The 14,104-nt window shown below is 52.7% G+C and overlaps 1 protein-coding gene and 1 long non-coding RNA gene across 2 annotated transcripts in view; one reads left to right on the forward strand and one right to left on the reverse strand.

Annotated features, from left to right (window-relative positions):
• The window catches only part of MPRIP (myosin phosphatase Rho interacting protein), a 129,968-nt gene that overhangs the window by 12,396 nt on the left and 103,468 nt on the right, over positions 1 to 14,104 (forward strand).
• Positions 1,597 to 5,880, reverse strand: LOC111760889 (uncharacterized). Its single transcript, XR_002794459.3, has 3 exons — positions 5,748 to 5,880; positions 3,027 to 3,207; positions 1,597 to 1,756 (listed from the first exon to the last, which is right to left on the reverse strand). It is a non-coding gene; the product is annotated as an uncharacterized lncRNA (long non-coding RNA).

The following is a 14,104-nucleotide window of genomic DNA, read 5'->3' on the forward strand; positions in this document are numbered from 1 at the left end:
TCCAAAAATCCAGCGGTCATGGGCTCGTTGTCAAGACCAAACAGGGAAGAGGCTTTTTGAAATGTCACTGTTCCCTCCTTCTCCAGCTGCTGCAGTGTGGGTGGGTAGGAGTGGAGAGCCCGCACTGGGCTGGCAGGGCAGGCGCGTGGGCAGAGGGCTTGGAGGGGAAGCGGGCGTCCTGGAGGGGGAGGGCAGCCTTCAGACAGGGCCGCCTGCCCCCTCCGTGCTGCTGGGTGTGGGGAGCTGTGCCAGCCCTACACCCACGGGGTGGGAGGATGGCAAGTGGCCAGAGGAGAGGGTGGTCTGCTGGCAACTCTTCAAGAGCCCAGGCGGGAAACCTGGGCTTGGGGTGGCCCTGAGCACTGCTGCCACCGTGAGCAGTTGTGAGGTGGGGACACTGGGTCTGTACCCGGGCACAGGGGTGGCCGAGCCATGCAGAAGACCAGCCAAGGCGCCAAGGGGCATAAGATTGTGGGGGTGGGGCCGAGGGGGCGTGGGTGTCCAGGTTGGACCATGTTGGGAGACCCTGGGTCACTCGGAGTGCGAGATGCTCAGTTTGAGAATCACTCACTCTGATTCTTGTGCCAACGTTTTAAAATATAATGAAGTATTTGATATATACAGAAGAATTCAAGTTGCACCTGTGTACAGTATAAACCATCGTAATGAAGTGAATGTGCACGACCCTACTGCCTGATTTACTGACCTGAACCGTGAGAGTCCCACTGAAGCACCCTCTGTGCCTGTCCCTGCCCACAGAGGCTGCCCTGGCAGGTCTGTAGGCACAGAGCCAAGGCCCAGGCTGATGCGCACGCTGACTCTTGGGGCCTGTCACTGCTTTAAGGCAGTGAACGTTAAGCTGCTCCAGAGGACATGGGACAAAAGCACATTTTGATGTCAGCCCCCTGTTCTTCTGTCTCCCTAACCTCTGAGGAGCCAGCAGAGGCCCTGGGGCCCTGCAGCACTCAAGGTGCCTGGCGTTCCCAGCGATTCAGGCCTCTTGGCCAGCCGGGGCCGAGTCTGGGCACCGCGCCGGCCGCTGCAAGCAGGTGCTGCCTCTGCCAGGCCCAGCCCCTTCTCCTGGCCCTCTCTCCAGGCAGAGGTTTGCAGTCGTTGAGTGGAAGCTTTTCCTGCCCAGCTGTGTCTGGGAATCTGCTTCAGTTCCAGATGGGCCGTAAGGCAGCTGGGAGCACGTCTGGGCTGAGATGTGGCCTTTTAAGGCAGTGCTGTCAAGCAGAAAGAACTCTGGAGGGGAGATTAGGAGACCTGATTGGGAGAACCGTGGTGTGCCGGCTGGTGGAGAGCTGGAGCGCGTGACCAGGCCGGGAATACCGTGAGCAGAGGTTCCAGGAGAAGCGGGAATGGTGTGTGCGGCAGGCCCGGGAGCACCCTGGACTGGAGGGCAGGCTGGGGCAGCTGGGGGAGCGGTGCTCGAAAGTTGTTGGTTCTGGGACCCCTTTACACTCTTTATTCCTGGGGCCCTCAAAGGGCTCCCCGTCGTAGAAATTAACACTGAGAAATTTTAAAGACACTTTTCCTTTTAGAAAAATGAGCCTGTTACGTGTTAACATAAGCAATATATATTACAACAAAAAATAACGTTTCCAAGACAAAAAAATTTTAGTGAGAAAGCTATTATTTTACGTTTTTGCAAATTTTCTTCACTTCTGACATAATAAAAGACAGCAGGATACTCGTGTCTTCTGCCAGTCTGTTGTGATATCGCACGTGGTGTAGCTTCTGGAAGTTCTGTGCCCTTGTGAGAGAATGAGAATGAAAAGGTAAATGATGTCTTAGTGTTAGCATAGCAGTAGTTTCGGTTCACAGATGCCTGAAAGGGCCTCCGGGACTCCCAGGGATCCCTGGGCCACAAGGTGGGCGGGCAGTTTAAAAAGACCCCGGGTGCCCAGGCAGAGCGTTTCTCCTTGAGGGCAGCGGCAGCGGGGAAGTGTCAGGTGGATCTCGGAGGAGGCTCGAGGCAGGCACCTGGAGGGAGGTGTTGAGCTAGGGGGGCTGCGGACAACCGAGGCCCGGGTCTGGTGGCTGGCTTACCACCGCAGGGACGAGCCTTGGGCCCTCCCCCGGGGCCTCCCAGGAGAGGTAAATGAGGAAGGCGGGTGAGATACACACAGGGGAAGGATGCTTATGATGAGGGAAAATAAACCCCGAGGTGGCTGTTACTCTCCTGCTTTCGCAGACGGGCGTCTAGGGCTCGGGAGGAAGTTGCGTGCTTGCACGTTAAATCCTGTGCTCTACAGTGGTGGGAAGGGCAGGGCCAAAAACGACCCCGATATTTTAAGCCAGGGAACTGGGCTGATAACAGAAATAGGTTACTGGTGTTGGGGAGCGAGGGGCTCAGGGTGGCCAGGCTGGGGCGGGTAGTGCTCACCATGCTCTCCCCCCGACTGGGTGAGTGGCCAGAAGGCGAGACGTCGCCCTTCCTCGACGGCCACTGTTTCACCTGTTCACGGAGAAGCCTGTGCTGGGTGATGCCCAGGTCCCACTAAACGCCTGGCTCTCCTTTGGGTTCTGAATCTGGCATGTTGGAGGGGTGGCGGAGTGGCACGCCCTCCCTGGAGGCACCAGGCCAGAACCGGGGTGGGAAGTCAGGGAGGAGGGCATTCGGGGTGCCCCATCCGTAAGTGACCGTAGAAGCTGGAGTGGTTGTGCCCTGCAAGGAAGTGGGTGTGAGGGGGTCAGAGAATCTCGGAGGCCTCCCGGAGGCCTGGGCCAGCAGAGGCTGGCCTGGGAGACCGCGCTGCTCCTCGGGGATGCAGCGCTCCTCAGCCCAGGCCTGCCTATGGGGTCTGGTGCCTCGACACCTCGTGTTAAGTAAGAGTGCTTCCTCCGGGCTCCGGGCTTTTAGGTACACGGTGGCTCTCCTTACACCCTGTTGCTTATGGCATCTGTGCAGGAGCGTATTTTCTGTGCCTGGCTGCTCCTCTCCCACCCTGCCCCGTGTTCTCATGGCTGGGGAGCACCTGTGCAGAGGTGTGGGGGGGCTTCTTTTGAGGGGCCTGCCTCACCTCCAGGCCCTGCCCTTGCAGCACCCCCTGCTGTCATTTCTCCTTCTTTAGGCTTTTGAGCAACTGGTTGTCCAGGCTTCAGGTGGACAGGTGGTGTTTGTTTCTTTGGTCTCTCCTAAAGGAGGGTTCCAGCCGCTTACAGACTCCTGTTCACTTGTTCATAGCAGCGTTGTTCTAGGAGCTGAAAAAGTGGAAATAGCCCCAATGCCCCCATTAGCCAGTAACCGAATAACAAAATGTGATACGTGCATACCATGGAGCGCTGCTTGGCCATAAAAAGGAACGAAGTACTGATGCCAGAGCGTGGATGAACCCTGAAAACATTCTGCTGTAGGTAGCCAGGCACAAAAGGCCACATGCCATTTAATTCCATTGATGAAATGTCCAGTACAGGCACATCCACAGAGGCACGTAGTGGATTAGCAGTCGCCAGGGGCTGGGTGTGGGGGCTGTGATGGCTACAGGGTAAGGGGCTTCTTTTTTTTTTTTTTTTAAGATTTATTTATTTATTTACCCCCCCCCCCATCCCCTCCTCCCATCCTGCTGTTTTTGCTGTCTGTGTTGTCTTCTCTTCTCGTTTTCTCTCTAGGATTCACCAAGATTCGATCCTGGCGACCTCTGATGGGGAGAGAGGTTCCCTGTCAATTGCGCCACCTCAGTTCCTGGTCTCTGCTGTGCTTCACCTTGACTCTCCCCTTGTCTCTCTTTTGATGCGTCATCATCTTGCTGCGTGACTCACTTGCATGGGTGCTGGCTCACCACACGGGCACTCATGTGGGCACTGGCTCATCACATGGGCACTTGGGCTCACCATGCGGGCATGCTTTCTTTTCTTCTCTCACCAGGAGGTCCCAGGGCTAGAACCCACCCCGGGTTCTCCCATATGGTAGGTGGAAGCTCTATCACTTGACCCACATCCACTTCTGCTTCTTTTTATGGTGATGAAAATGTTTTAAAATTGCTTTTGGTGATGGGAGCACAACCCTTTGAGTATGCTAAGAACCCTCGAGTTTACACTTTATTGGCTGTGTGCTATGTCAATTGTGTCTCAATACAACTGCTTAAAAAATTGCCACCACCTTATTTGTGTGTGTGCTCATCTTCACGTTTTGCTAGACCATTATTTGACACGTCTTCATGCCATGGCTTCCTTTCCTGTTTGACAGTCACTGCCCACGAATAGTCTAAAGCAACAGCAGTGACGTCCAAGCTGCTTTCCTTCTAGGGCACTCCTGATTCTCAGGAGCACATTATTTGGTCAGCCACCCATGTGGACACATGTGCACGTTCATGCACACGTGAACGCATGCCTGCACACATGCGCACGCCTACCCTTGTGCACGCACAACTCAGCGGGAGCTGTGATCACTTGGGCGTCAGCATTGCAGAACTCGTCCCCTTGAGAAAGCAGTGGGCCGTCAAATGGCGTTGTTTAGAGCTCTTGTCCTTGCTTCCACAAGCATTTGTCGAGCGTCTCCTCCTCTCCCTTTGCTGCTGACAGTGTAGAAGGGTGGGACTGTCAGAGCTGTGGGACCTGGGGGTAGCTCTGGAGAGGAAGGCCTCAGGAAGCCGCCTCGTGGAACTGTTTTGGGGTGTGTGCCTCCTCCCGGACTCCTAACTGAAAGGCAGCAGTCTGTGGGAAGGTGGCTTGGTGCTGTTGCAGCTCTGCTGCCTTCTGGAAAGAAACCTGAGCCTCTCTGTGAACCGGCGGTCTTTTCAGCTGGCTCAGCTCTTGGGTCAGCTTTTTCTCAGGACTAATTTCCCCCTGACTTTGATTTCCAAAGTGCGTGCTTTGTTCACTCCTCATGGAAATCTCTCCCGAGCCCCTCCTCTCTCTTCTCGAGCCGGAGTCTCTTTGCCTTCATTCCACTTTTGGTGCCTTGGTCTCATTGTCGGTTTCCTTGGTGCCTTGGTCGTCCTTGCATTGGTGGCCTTGAATCCCAGCCCTTGGCAGCAGAGGTTGGTAAACTGGGCGCGAGGTGCTCTGCCCTGCTTGGAGGGAGGGGCCAAAGGCGGGAGGGCGGGTGCCCCGGCTGGGAAGCGACAGGGAAGGGGCGCTGCCTTTCTCCACGGTGGTGGGCTCGCGTGGGCCTTGCCCAGGACAGCCCTGCGTCACACCTGAAGTCCTGGGCCGTTAATAGGGCCCCTCTCCTTCTCAGAAGTACCCCAGTGTGGACAATAAGTTGTGTGGTTGCCCCCCTCACGGGGCTCTGAAGTAGGAAATGTGTTGGCTCAGCTGTCCTGGGGGTGGGTGGAGACTCGTGATTCGGCCCTGGGAGGAAGGACTCTGTCCAGAGGAGGGGCCCGTGGCCCCTGCCAGCTCCCCAGCTCCTTGAGGACCCATCACTCCCAGCCAAGCCAGGGGGCTGGCTCCGAGAGGGGTGGGTGGTCCAGCAGTGGTGGAGATGGGGTGTCTCCTCCCACAAGCACCTTCCAGGCGATATTTTTGGGGTCACAGATGGGCCCCGTGCCCGGCCAGAAGCCTCCCAGTCCACATTCTGGCTGTGGGATCCCAAGGCGTGTGCTGGCTGGGATGGGACTCCTCTGGGAGGAAGCCCAGGCCTTCACCTGGGGAGGTGGCTGGTGACGTGGGCGGCCCTGGTGAAGAGCCAGCTGCAGAGCCAGGGCGCCTTGGCTCAAAGCCACGTCCCCGCTCCCTAGCACTGTGGCCTTAGCTTACTCAGTTTCCTCACAGGGAAGATGGGGGTACCGGGTACATACCTCGTAGGTCTGTTGTAAGGATTGGAAGAGCAAATGATGTCAGGCGCCTTGGCGGTGACCGGAAGCCCTGCGAGGGTTTGCTGGGACGGTAACGGGGAGACCAGGGACTGCCGCTGCCTGCTGCCTCCTCCGACTGAGTGGCCGCTGCTTTTGCTCTGAGCCCCGGCTTTCTCCCACGTCACGCTGTCCTGGGCCTGGTCACTCCCACGTCATTGCGCTCTGCCTAGGCATCAACTTGTCAAGGCTGCAGCACAGTTTATGCTCCATGTTTGATTGCTCGCCTCTGAATTTTGGCAGCAGACACAGGTCCTGGAGGCTGGTGCCAGCCCCAACTGGGCAGTGTTTTGGGGTCACTCCAGGAGGAGTTCAGGCATGGGTCTATCAATGGCAGCTTTGTTGGAATAAGCCTGTGGCCTCCTGAGGGGCCTGGGAAGGGCAGTGCTTTTATTTTGCCCTGGCACATTTGTTTTCAAAGTAAAGCTCCGTCTTCCCAGGCTCGGCTCGAGGTGTGTGTTGACTCCTGGGGGCGGGCGTGGCGGAAAGACGGCTCTACCCGGAAGGTTTTCTGCACGTGTGGATGTAGAGCCATCTGGTCCTCTCACTGTTTGTCGGGGTGGCCTGGGAGCCAGCGAGGTCTGGGCAGGGGTGAGGCCCAAGGCTGGGCTTGGACGTGCGCACGAACCCCAGGGCCCTGGACTGACTGACACCTACCTGTCCCAGGAAGGGCAGGCGACCGTGAAGTCCACTGTGAGCTACGAGCTTATAAAGATGTCCAGGCACTCAGAACCAGCCTTCGCTCCTTGGAATCGAAATGCAGAAAATATTGAACGGTCTGTTGGTTACGAGTGTGGAAGTGTTTCCAAAGAGACTCCTTTGGAGAGACAGAAGGTCAAAGACCCCCCCTCAGAACAGGGCCGGTCAGCTGCCGTTTAGATGCTTTGTGCCCACAGGTCTTCAAGTGACTCCTCTGCAGAAGGACCTTTTGTCTCCAAACACTTCAGTGCAGCTCCCCATCCCCCACTTTGGCCCAAAGAACTCTTTGCCCAAAAATTTCCCCAGAGCCGGGATCCGCCCCCGCAGCTCTCGGTCCTTCTTCAGGACTGCCGGGACCTTTCCTCTTAGAGAACTTCCTTGGGGACAGCAGCTCTGCTTGGAACTGGGGCACTGGGCCGGCTGTGAGGACTCCTGTGTGGGGCCTCCGGGGGTCCTGCTCGGCCTCTGCCCTCAACCAGGAGGCCTGGAGGCCCTTCGGCCCGGCTGCAGGAGGCTCTGTGGTCCTGCCCGCGCACTGTCCCAGCTCTGCACTTGCCCCTCCACTTCCCAGCCGACCCCTTTGCATGCTGCTCCCCTGCTGCCCCAGGCACTTTGAGCGCTAGCTCTGTGCTGCGCACAGTATAGCTCTTGGTGCGTGTGTCCCTGGCCTGGGGTATCTGTGGTGTTTGTCGTACTTTTCTCATCTACTGTAGACGAGGAAACCGAGACTCTCAGAGGTACTGTCTTGACCTGGGCCTCACATGCAGCGAGCGAGTCATGGGTCCAGGGCGTGAACTTGGCCTCCTTCCCGGGGTCTTCACACCTTCAGAGCTGTGAGGGGAGGCTTTGGCAGAGAGCAGATTCCAGGGGTTCCCTGCTCCCCCCTCCGTGTTCCACAGAATGATCAGGCCCCTTTTGGAAGCCATTCTGCTTGGACCGTGTCAGAAGTCACACTGTGTGTGGTCAGGCACACTCCTCCCTTCCCTTTAAAAAGTAATATACGGTCAGCGCCATGTAATAGCGTGACTGTCTAAAAGGTCGAAACCACGAGCACATTGTTCACAGTCCCCACAGCCAGCAAAACGCCAGTTTTCTCCTCAACTCACAGTCCCCACAGCCAGCAAAATGCCAGTTTTCTCCTTGACTCTCTTTCTGCGTCTCGTGTACTTGGGAACATTTTCACGTTATCGGGGCTGCCTGTTTGCACGTCTGCTCCCCTCCCTAGGCACAAACCCCGTGAGGGAGGGCCTGCGCTGGGTTTTCACCTCTGCTGCCTCTCCTGTTCCAGCTCCAGAGCTGGTCCCGGGAGGTTCTGTTGAACACCTCTGGAGGGGGCCATTCACAAGGCTACAGTATAAAAGAAGCCACCTCATCTGTGCAAGAAATGGTGGCTTGATGGGTAAGGTGGGTGCAGGTTTACATTTTACCTCCTTTGCTTACGACTGCGAATTCAAAATAAAATCTCAGTGAAAAACAGCCGAGACTGGTACTTGGTGAATTCTCTCTCCACCACACGGAGCGGCAGCCCGTTTCGGGCCTTGGGGACTGAACTGCATTACCCTCGTGTCCCGCTCTGGAGCTGTCTTGAATGCTTCATTGTTATTTCTGTCAGATGGCTGCGTAGGTGCGTTGCTGTATCATGGCTCGCTCAGCCTCGTCGGCGTTGGCTTCTGGCGGCTTCCTTTGCTCTGGAGTTACAGGCGCGCCCCTCCGAAGCCCCTCCTGCGCGGGGCCTCCCACGTTGCCCTGTGTTCCTTCTGCAGGCCTGGCCTGTGCAGGTCTGACCCGGGCTTGCTGCCGGCTGCCGGGTGCTGCTCTGGAGAACACTGGCTTCCCTGCAACCCTCCAGCCTCTTTTCTTTGCCAGCCTGAGTGGGCACTAGAGTGTGAGGGGGCACCTGAATTCAGAGAGGGGGACATAGCAGTTGGTGGTCAGCCTGCAAGGGCTGGCGGCTCCGGCCTGGGTCTGCTTGCCCTTTGGTGTGCCAGTGTCCCCTCAGCTACGGTACCAACCAGCGTCGTGCCAGCGAGCAGGAAGTTGGATGCATGGAGGTCAGAGGGTGCCCGCGTGTCCCATTCTTGGCTGGGAAGGCTTAGCTGGCAGTACTCGGAGAACAATCAGGAAGCAGTCCAGTCTTGGGCTGTGTGGTGATGACTAATACAAGTATTTATCGATCATTCCCATGTTTGTTTTTTCATTGTCACCCAAGTCCTACTTTGTCCTGTGCACTTTGCTGGACTGAGGCCACATTGCTGTGTCCGGTGAGGGAAGACTGACCTGTGCATGGCATGATGTGTTGTAAGGAAGAGGACACAGTTGGGTGGGGTTGGGAGATGGGCCCGCCGAGGGTGAGCAGGGAAGCCCAGAGGCCCAGAACGCATCTTTATTTCCTGGGAGTCGTAAGTGTGTAACAGAGCAGAGGAGGGGATGGGTGTGTCCTGGGCTTGCTAGAGTGGTGGTGTTGGCAGAGTCCGCAGTAAACAGCTTTGTTCAGAGCCCCTTGAAGGGGCTCTGGGACTTAAGAGCTGCCTGCGTGTGGGACAGTGCAGCAGGAGGTGCTTGCCTGGGGGAGGCGTGATTTGCAGGGTGAGAGTCCCCAGACCCTGGAGGGCCGTTGCTGGATCAGGGCGCCTGCCTTTCTCCATGCACGTGCACTCAGGGCGGGTAAAGGTGGGGACAGGAGGCCTGAGACCAGCCCCTGTGAGGCATGCATCGCTGATTTTCCCACCCTCTCTCTGAGCCTCCGCCAGGTCACATGGCTCCGTGAGTCGAGCATGTGTCTTCGACGCCCTGAGCTGCCAGGCCTAGGTGCTTGGGTCCTTCCCCTGGTGTCACCTGCCTTAGTGGAGATGGTTTGTCTTCCCCAATGTAGCCAGGACTGCTGAGGTGGGGTGTGGCAGAAGAGCCTTGGTGTGGCCAGGCAGGCAGGCCCCGGGGAGTGTGTGTGTGTGTGCCTGCGTGTGTGTGTGTGTGTGGTGTCAAGGAGAAGCCCAGGGCAAGACCGGCAGAGCACGTGCATTGTGCAGGGCATTGCCGGGGCAAGGTGCTGGCAGCCATGAGCCCCAGGGAGGTCTCCTGTTTGGGCCCTGGGGACTGACCACAGAGGCCATCTCTGCTGGAGCCTGTAGACCGTGGGGCGGTAGGCAGGCACCCGACTGCTCGAGCCACATCCACTTCCCAGTTTAATTTTATGGTCCACTGTGATTATATTTTTGAATAAGGTATTCGATTTTGGTCAGGGTTCGTTTTTTGGCTTATGGATGCCAGCTGATCCAGCACCATTTGTTGAAAGGCTGTCTTCCTTCCATTGAAATGCTTTTACACTTTTGTCAAAAATCATTTGGGCCATCATGCTAAGCACATTCCACTCATCTCATTCTCTCAGGAACTCAAAGCTCAGTATAATTTTCTATAGATCAGTGGTTTTCAAACTTCAGCATGAGTCAGATTTACCTGGGGGGTTTGTTAAAGCAGATTGCTGGACCCCACCCCAGAGTTCTTTTTTTTTTTTTTTAAGATTTTATTTTATTTATTTCTTCTCATGTCCCCCACCATTATCTGCTCTCTTGTGTCCATTCACTGTGTGTTCTTCTGTGTCCTCTTGCATTCTCGGTGGCACTGGGAATCTGTGTCTCTTTTTGTTGCTCTCTGTGTGTGTGGCGCCACTCCTGGGCGGGCTGCACTTTTTTTTCCATGCAGGGCAGCTCAGTGCAAGGCATACTCCTTGCACGTGGGGCTCCCCTATGTGGGGGACACCCCTGAGTGGCATGGCACTCCTTGTGTGTGGCAGTGCTGCATGTGGGCCATCTTACCACACTGGTCAGGAGGCCCTGGATTCGAACTCTGGACTTCCCATATGCACCCCAAAGTTCTGATTCATTATGTCTAGAACCTGAGAATTTGCAGTTTGAAGAAATGCCCAGGTAATGCTGGTATGGGGGCCACACCTTGAAAACCACTGTTAAGGTCAGGGTTGGAAAGCTATGGCCTGGGACCAAATTCAGCCTACTTTTTTTTTTTTTTTGGCCCAGAAGCCAGGATTTGGTTTTTATAGTTTTAAATGGTTGAAAAACTCCAAAAGAACATTTTGTGACATGTAGAAATTATATGAAATTTAAGTTTCACTTTCCATAATAAACATACACACACAAATCACAGTTGGGCATATTTGTGTAGGGTTTCTGGGTTCTTTGTTCTATTGATTTATGGGTCTTGCACAGACCACACGGTCTTGATTACTGTAAATATATTAATATAGTAAGTTTTGAAATCAGGGAGGCTGATTCTTTGCCCCTTATTCTTCTTACTCAATTTTTTAAGCTATTCAAGTTTTAGAATAATCTTGTCTGTATTTACAAAAAAATATTGTTGGGATTTTAATAGGAACCTCATTAAATTTATCAAATCAGGAAGAGTTAATATCTTTACCATGTTGTCTTCCAATCCATGAACATAGTAAGTCTTTCCATTTATTTTGATCTTCTTGGCTTCTTTTATCAGTGTTCTGTATATTTCAACCTGTGACACATATATAGGTTTTATTGGATGTATACCTAGTATTTCTCTTTCTTTTAGCAATTGTAAATGGTTTTGTAGTTCTGATTTCAGTGTCCATATGTTCATTGCTAGTATATAGAAATGCAACTAATTTTTCTGTGTTAATCTTGTATTCAGCAACCTTGTTGAACTCAGTAGTTTTAGAAGTGTTGTATGGATTCTTTGGGGTTTTCTATGTAGATACCACGTCATCTACAAGTGGAGAGTTTTATTTCTTCCTTACTGATTCGTATGCTTATTTCATTTTCTTGCCTTATTGTTTTGGCTGGAACTTCCATCACTATGTTGAATAAGAGTGGAGACAGAGGACTTCCTTGCTTAATTCTTGATCTTAGGAAGAAAGGATTCATTCAGTTTTTCACCATTAAGTTTGATGTTAGATGTAGGTTTTTGTAAATGTTCTTTATCAAGTTGAGTGTGTATGAGCTGTGCTCCTCTTCCCCTCTACCCATCACTTTTATGCAGTTCTTGTCACAGATTACATGTTTATACATTGAGTCCCAAACCACTGATTTATCTCTGCATTCTACTTTTAGATCCTGTAGGAAGTAAAAGGTGAAGTTGCAAACCCAAAATACAATAGTGTGGACATTTCTATCTACCCCTGTCATTCCCCTCACCAGAGGTCTTTATTTCTTCATGTCGCTTTGACCTGTTGTCTAGTGTCCTTTCCTTGCAATCTGCTGAACCCTCTTTAGCGTCTCTTGCAGGGCTGGTCCCTCAACTCTTGTTTATCTTGGAATGTCTTAATTTCTCCCTCATTTTTGAGAGACAGTTTTGCTAGATATGGAATTCTTGGTTGGGATCCCATTGTCTTCTTGCCTCCATAGCTTCCTATGTGAAATTGGCATTTAATCTTTTTGTGACTCCCTTGTATGTGACATGTTTCTCTCTTGCAGGTTTTGAAATTCACTTTTTTTTTTTAAAAGATTTATTTTATTTATTTCTCTCCCTTTTCCCCCCGCCCCCAGTTGTCTGCCCTCTGTGTCCATTCACTGTGTTCTTCTGTGACCGCTTCTATCCTTATCAGTGGCACCAGGAATCTGTGTTTCTTTTTGTTGCATCATCTTGTTGTGTCAGCTCTCCGTGTCTGCAGCACCATTCCTGGGCAGGCTGCACTTTCTTTCGTGCTGGGCAGCTCTCCTTATGGGGCGCACTCCTTGCGCGTGGGGCTCCCCTATGTGGGGTACACCCCTGCGTGGCACAGCACTCCTTGTGCGCATCAGCACTGCACATGGGCCAGCTCCACACAGGTCAGGGAGGCCCGGGGTTTGAACCGCGGACCTCCCATGTGGTAGGCGGACACCCTATCCATTGGGCCAAGTCCGCTTCCCTGAAATTCACTCTTTATCTTCAGCATTCAACAGTTTGATTGTACTATGCAACTACATGGGTTATTTGGGTTTATCTTGTTTGGAGTTCATTGAACATCTTGGATGTGTATGTTTGTGTCTTTCATTAAATTTGGGAAGTTTTCTTCCATTGTTTCTTTGACTGTTCTCTCTGCTTCTTTTTTTCTTCTCATTCTGGGACTCTTACTATATATATATTGGTATGCTTGATGGTGTCCCACAAGATTCCTCAAGCTCTATTGACTTTTCTTATTTCTTCCGTCTTCTCAGATTGTTGTCTTCAATTATCTTATCTTCAAGTTCCCTTTTCTTTCTTTTGCCAGCACGGATTGAAGCTCTCTAGATCTTAAGTTCTATTTGGTGCCTTTTCATAATTCCATCTCTCTATTGTTATTCTCTTTGTTTTCCTGATTCCTTGTCCATGTTTTCCTTTAGTTTTTTGAGCATATTTAGGGTTTTTAAAAATTGAGGGAAGTGGATGTGGTTCAGGTAATTGGGCTCCTGTCTACCATATAGGAGGTCCAGGGTTTGATGCCCAGGGCCTCCTGGTAAGGCAAGCTGACCCATGTGGCGAGCTGGCCCACGTGGAATGCTGGCTTGTGCAGAGTGCAAGCCTGCACAGAGTACTGCCCCATGCAGGAGTACTGCCCCACGCAGGAGTGCTACCCCACACAGGAGTGCTGGCCCACGTGGACAGCTGGTGCAGCAAGATGACGCAAGAAAAAGAGAGGCAGAGGAGAGACAATACGAGATGCAGAAGATCAGGGAACTGAGGTGGCGCAAGAGAATGATCGCCCCTCTCCTACTCCGGAAGGTCCCAGGATCAGTTCCTGAGTCGGCTAGTGAGAATACAGGCGGACACAGAAGAACACACAGTGAATGGACACAGAGAGCAGACACTGGGGGAAAATAAATAAGTAAATTAAAAAAAAAATTTCCCTTCAACTTTATTTCTTTTATTGTCTTTTTTTAAAAAAAAGATAGATTACACAAAATGTTACATTAAAAATATATACCCCACTCTCCACCCCCTGCTCCTCCCACATCAATATCCCCTTTCATCAGTAAGGCACATTCATTGCATTTGGTGAATATACCCTAGAGCACTGCCACAGCACATGGACCATAGTTTACATTATAGTTCACACTCTCCCCCAGTCCATCTAGTGGGTTATGGCAGGATATACAATGTCCTGCATCTCTCCCTGCAATATCATTCAGGACAACTCCAAGTCCCGGAAATGCCCCATATCACATCTGTTCCTCCCTCTCCTTGCCCTCAGGAACTCCTGTGGCCACTGTCTCCACATCAATGATACAATTTCTTCCATTGCTAGAGTCACAACAGTTCTATAGTAGAATATCAGCAAGTCCACTGCAATCCATATTGATTTATCCATCCTGTGGACCCTGGGATGGTAATGTCCACTCCACCTCTAAATTGAGAGGGGGCTTAGATCCCACATGACTGATAGATGCGATTCTCCTGCTTGCAGTTGTAGACACTCTCAGTTCCCTGGTGTGGTGGTTGACCATCTTCACCTCCCTGTTAGCTGACCTGGGTACGTCCAACGAACTGGAGAGTAGGTGTTGCAACTCTGCTGAGGCTCAGGGCCCAGCTGGCACATGGTGGACAGTCCAGAGGTTCAAGTCTCCTGAGCATACATGAACCCCAGTGCCAATCATAGGTTCAGT

Source organism: Dasypus novemcinctus, chromosome 21 (genome assembly GCF_030445035.2).
Source record: "Dasypus novemcinctus isolate mDasNov1 chromosome 21, mDasNov1.1.hap2, whole genome shotgun sequence".
In the NCBI taxonomy this organism is placed as follows: domain Eukaryota; kingdom Metazoa; phylum Chordata; class Mammalia; order Cingulata; family Dasypodidae; genus Dasypus; species Dasypus novemcinctus.